The sequence below is a fragment of the Procambarus clarkii genome, chromosome 8 (assembly GCF_040958095.1).
Source record: "Procambarus clarkii isolate CNS0578487 chromosome 8, FALCON_Pclarkii_2.0, whole genome shotgun sequence".
NCBI lineage: Eukaryota > Metazoa > Arthropoda > Malacostraca > Decapoda > Cambaridae > Procambarus > Procambarus clarkii.
In genome coordinates, this window is record NC_091157.1 from 22,711,540 (window position 1) to 22,717,903 (window position 6,364).

The following is a 6,364-nucleotide window of genomic DNA, read 5'->3' on the forward strand; positions in this document are numbered from 1 at the left end:
GACTTCCTAACCTACCTAACCTAACCTAACATAACTTTTTCGGCTACCTAACCTAACCTAAACTATAAAGATAGGTTAGGTTAGGTTAGGTAGGGTTGGTTAGGTTCGGTCATATATCTACGTTAATTTTAACTCCAATAAAAAAAAATTGACCTCATACATAATGAAATGGGTAGCTTTATCATTTCAACAGAAAAAATTTAGAGAAAATATATTAATTCAGGAAAACTTGGCTTATTAGGCAAATTGGGCCTTGTATAGTAGGCTGAGAAGTGCGTTCTGGCTACTAGGTACGACATATATATATATATATATATATATATATATATATATATATATATATATATATATATATATATATATATATATATATATATATATATATATATATATGTCGTATCTAGTAGCCAGAACGCACTTCTCAGCCTACTATGCAAGGCCCGTTTTGCCTAATAAGCCAAGTTTTCATGAAATAATGTTTTTTCGACTACCTAACCTACCTAACCTAACCTAACTTTTTCGGCTACCTAACCGAACCTAACCTATAAAAATAGGTTAGGTTAGGTTAGGTAGGGTTGGTTAGGTTCGGTCATATATCTAAGTTAATTTTACCTCCAATAAAAAAAAATTGACCTCATACATAATGAAATGAGTAGCTTTATCATTTCATAAGAAAAAAATTGGAGAAAATATATTAATTCAGGAAAACTTGGCTTAGTAGGCAAAACGGGCCTTGCATAGTAGGCTGAGAAGTGCGTTCTGGCTACTAGGTACGACATATATATATATATATATATATATATATATATATATATATATATATATATATATATATATATTTATATATATATATATATATATATATATGTTGTACCTAGTAGCCAGAACGTCGTCCTCGGCCTACTATGCAAGGCCCGATTTGCCTAATAAGGCAAGTTTTCCTGAATTAATATATATTCTCTAATTTTTTTCTTACGAAATGATAAAGCTACCCATTTCATTATGTATGAGGTCAATTTTTTTTTATTGGAGTTAAAATTAACGTAGATATTTGACCGAACCTAACCATCCCTACCTAACCTAACCTAACCTATCTTTATAGGTTAGGTTCGGTTAGGTAGCCGAAAAAGTTAGGTTAGGTTAGGTTAGGTAGGTTAGGTAGTCGAAAAACAATTCATGAAAACTTGGCTTATTAGGCAAATTGGGCCTTGCATAGTAGGCTGAGAAGTGTGTTCTGGCTACTAGGTACGACACACACACACACACACATATATATATATATATATATATATATATATATATATATATATATATATATATATATATATATATATATATATATATATATATATATATATATATTAATATATATATATATATATATATATATATGTCGTACCTAGTAGCCAGAACGCACTTCTCAGCCTACTATGCAAGGCCCGTTTTGCCTACTAAGCCAAGTTTTCCTGAATTAATATATTTTCTCCATTTTTTTTCTTATGAAATGATAGAGCTACCCATTTCATTATATATGTGGTCAATTTTTTTTTATTGGAGCTAAAATTAACGTAGATATATGACAAAACCTAACCAACCCTACCTAACCTAACCTAACCTATCTTTATAGGTTAGGTTCGGTTAGGTAGCCGAAAAAGTTAGGTTAGGTTAGGTTAGGTAGGTTAGGTAGTCGAAAAACAATTAATTCATGAAAACTTGGCTTACTAGGCAAATCGGGCCTTGCATAGTAGGCTGAGAAGTGCGTTCTGGCTACTAGGTACGACTTATATATATATATATATATATATATATATATATATATATGCGAACAAGCCTGAATGGTCCCCAGGACAATATGCAACTGAAAACTCACACCCCAGAAGTGACTCGAACCCATACTCCCAGAAGCAACGCAACTGGTATGTACAAGACGCCTTAATCCACTTGACCATCACGACCGGACATAATGAGGTGATAGCCTAAGCTATTTGAACCCCCCCACCGCCGGCACTCGGATAGTAATCTTGGGCATAGCATTTTACCAAATCACCTCATTCTTTGGGGCACACGTGAGGAACACAAATGCGAACAAGCCTGAATGGTCCCCAGGACAATATGCAACTGAAAACTCACACCCCAGAAGTGACTCGAACCCATACTCCCAGAAGCAACGCAACTGGTATGTACAAGACGCCTTAATCCACTTGACCATCACGACCGGACATAATGAGGTGATAGCCTAAGCTATTTGAACCACCCCACCGCCGGCACTCGGATAGTAATCTTGGGCATAGCATTTTACCAAATCACCTCATTCTTTGGGGCACACGTGAGGAACACAAATGCGAACAAGCCTGAATGGTCCCCAGGACAATATGCAACTGAAAACTCACACCCCAGAAGTGACTCGAACCCATACTCCCAGAAGCAACGCAACTGGTATGTACAAGACGCCTTAATCCACTTGACCATCACGACCGGACATAATGAGGTGATAGCCTAAGCTATTTGAACCACCCCACCGCCGGCACTCGGATAGTAATCTTGGGCATAGCATTTTACCAAATCACCTCATTCTTTGGGGCACACGTGAGGAACACAAATGCGAACAAGCCTGAATGGTCCCCAGGACAATATGCAACTGAAAACTCACACCCCAGAAGTGACTCGAACCCATACTCCCAGAAGCAACGCAACTGGTATGTACAAGACGCCTTAATCCACTTGACCATCACGACCGGACATAATGAGGTGATAGCCTAAGCTATTTGAGTATGGGAGTATGGGTTCGAGTCACTTCTGGGGTGTGAGTTTTCAGTTGCATATTGTCCTGGGGACCATTCAGGCTTGTTCGCATTTGTGTTCCTCACGTGTGCCCCAAAGAATGAGGTGATTTGGTAAAATGCTATGCCCAAGATTACTATCCGAGTGCCGGCGGTGGGGTGGTTCAAATAGCTTAGGCTATCACCTCATTATGTCCGGTCGTGATGGTCAAGTGGATTAAGGCGTCTTGTACATACCAGTTGCGTTGCTTCTGGGAGTATGGGTTCGAGTCACTTCTGGGGTGTGAGTTTTCAGTTGCATATTGTCCTGGGGACCATTCAGGCTTGTTCGCATTTGTGTTCCTCACGTGTGCCCCAAAGAATGAGGTAATTTGGTAAAATGCTATGCCCAAGAATTCTATCCGAGTGCCGGCGGTGGGGTGGTTCAAATAGCTTCGGCTATCACCTCATTATGTCCGGTCGTGATGGTCAAGTGGATTAAGGCGTCTTGTACATACCAGTTGCGTTGCTTCTGGGAGTATGGGTTCGAGTCACTTCTGGGGTGTGAGTTTTCAGTTGCATATTGTCCTGGGGACCATTCAGGCTTGTTCGCATTTGTGTTCCTCACGTGTGCCCCAAAGAATGAGGTGATTTGGTAAAATGCTATGCCCAAGATTACTATCCGAGTGCCGGCGGTGGGGTGGTTCAAATAGCTTAGGCTATCACCTCATTATGTCCGGTCGTGATGGTCAAGTGGATTAAGGCGTCTTGTACATACCAGTTGCGTTGCTTCTGGGAGTATGGGTTCGAGTCACTTCTGGGGTGTGAGTTTTCAGTTGCATATTGTCCTGGGGACCATTCAGGCTTGTTCGCATTTGTGTTCCTCACATTTGCCCCAAAGAATGAGGTGATTTGGTAAAATGCTATGCCCAAGATTACTATCCGAGTGCCGGCGGTGGGGTGGTTCAAATAGCTTAGGCTATCACCTCATTATGTCCGGTCGTGATGGTCAAGTGGATTAAGGCGTCTTGTACATACCAGTTGCGTTGCTTCTGGGAGTATGGGTTCGAGTCACTTCTGGGGTGTGAGTTTTCAGTTGCATATTGTCCTGGGGACCATTCAGGCTTGTTCGCATTTGTGTTCCTCACGTGTGCCCCAAAGAATGAGGTGATTTGGTAAAATGCTATGCCCAAGATTACTATCCGAGTGCCGGCGGTGGGGTGGTTCAAATAGCTTAGGCTATCACCTCATTATGTCCGGTCGTGATGGTCAAGTGGATTAAGGCGTCTTGTACATACCAGTTGCGTTGCTTCTGGGAGTATGGGTTCGAGTCACTTCTGGGGTGTGAGTTTTCAGTTGCATATTGTCCTGGGGACCATTCAGGCTTGTTCGCATTTGTGTTCCTCACGTGTGCCCCAAAGAATGAGGTGATTTGGTAAAATGCTATGCCCAAGATTACTATCCGAGTGCCGGCGGTGGGGTGGTTCAAATAGCTTAGGCTATCACCTCATTATGTCCGGTCGTGATGGTCAAGTGGATTAAGGCGTCTTGTACATACCAGTTGCGTTGCTTCTGGGAGTATGGGTTCGAGTCACTTCTGGGGTGTGAGTTTTCAGTTGCATATTGTCCTGGGGACCATTCAGGCTTGTTCGCATTTGTGTTCCTCACGTGTGCCCCAAAGAATGAGGTGATTTGGTAAAATGCTATGCCCAAGATTACTATCCGAGTGCCGGTGGTGGGGTGGTTCAAATAGCCTCGGCTATCACCTCATTTTGTCCGGTCGTGATGGTCAAGTGGATTAAGGCGTCTTGTACATACCAGTTGCATTGCTCCTGGGAGTATGGGTTCGAGTCACTTCTGGGGTGTGAGTTTTCAGTTGCATATTGTCCTGGGGACCATTCAGGCTTGTTCGCATTTGTGTTCCTCACGTGTGCCCCAAAGAATGAGGTGATTTGGTAAAATGCTATGCCCAAGATTACTATCCGAGTGCCGGCGGTGGGGTGGTTCAAATAGCCTCGGCTATCACCTCATTTTGTCCGGTCGTGATGGTCAAGTGGATTAAGGCGTCTTGTACATACCAGTTGCGTTGCTCCTGGGAGTATGGGTTCGAGTCACTTCTGGGGTGTGAGTTTTCAGTTATATATATATATATATATATATATATATATATATATATATATATATATATATATATATATATATATATATATATATATATATATATATAATATATATATATATATATATATATATATATATATATATATATATATATATATATATATATATACACAAACACACACACACACACACTGTATTTGCAACTTAGTCCTTGGTTGCTATGGCAATGCATTTATATTTGTATCTCTCTAAAATAATTAGATAACATACCATTGATATTTTGGGGTATAACGTCTACAACAGAAACTGGAGGCTTCATTACTTCATGACTGCAAGGGAAAGGATTTGATGGTGTGCCTAGTAATAGAAAAAAAAACAGTAAAAAATATATTACTATAACAAGTTATTTATAATTACATTTAAGAGCAGTTAGTGATTATATTTAACTGTTGACAATAATACTAATACCTAAAGCTCTGCTTTTTCTAGACGAAGTGCCAGTGTACATAATTGTCCGCCTTTTTGGGTTGTTATTTTGGGAATCATAAATTGCTCGAAGACTTGTTATCTCCTCTTCAATCTCCTTCAATTTCTTTTGGTGTTGTAAATCTTGCACACTTTTATGCAACTCATCTGAACATAGATAAAGAACACAAAGTATTCTATGTAAAGCTGGAAAATGATATTATCCAACACAAATACGTGAAGTGTGTGAAAGCTGTATTTTAAATGCAGATGACATAAATTGCTCATTTGACAATATATGTTGGTAATCTTTACAACAATATGAAAGGGAGTAAAATATTTCCTTTAAATAAAATTAAATTAATCAATTATATGTTATTTATTTCCATATTAAACATTGTGAATAAAAATATAAGTGAGCTTACCATGTACAACAGGTATATGTTTTTTTTTTCTGATCTCTTGATATTTGCCTGAGCCTGGCTTTCCGGCTGAGCTTTACGTTTTGCATCAAAAAGCCTATAGCCACACTTGCAGACATGTTGATTAATGTTCACGATAATATTACATGAGGGATATAATCGCTGTAAAGCGTTTCTTAGGACTGAAAAATAAAGATAATTTGGGTTATGATAAACTGTGCAGTACAGTATAATTACATTATAATGTAGAACTACCTAAGCTCACCAGAAGTCACACACAATATGGGAAATCATTCATATTTGAATGATCAAATAAATGAGCAAATGATGAATGAATGAGCAAATCATTCAACATAAAAGACCACATGGATAGTGAAATCTGTATCCAAAATTATAATTTATATAGATGTGACAGAGTAATAAGGTCAGGTGGAAGAGTAGGTCTGTATATTAAAGAGGAACTGGCATGAACAGTGCTCCTGAACTCAACTAATGAGGTGGTAGAGGTACGTGGAATCAGGGTTGAAAATATAAATCTAATTATTATTTTAATATACAAACTGCAAGATGCAACAGTTGAGAAATTAACTGAGCAAA

General features: G+C 38.9%; 1 long non-coding RNA gene across 1 annotated transcript; it reads right to left on the reverse strand.

Annotated features, from left to right (window-relative positions):
- Positions 1-5,110: 5,110 nt before the first annotated feature.
- Positions 5,111-5,918, reverse strand: LOC138361861 (uncharacterized). The gene is made up of 3 exons (XR_011227236.1): positions 5,771-5,918; positions 5,349-5,513; positions 5,111-5,237 (listed from the first exon to the last, which is right to left on the reverse strand). It is a non-coding gene; the product is annotated as an uncharacterized lncRNA (long non-coding RNA).
- Between the last annotated feature and the right edge of the window lie 446 nt (positions 5,919-6,364).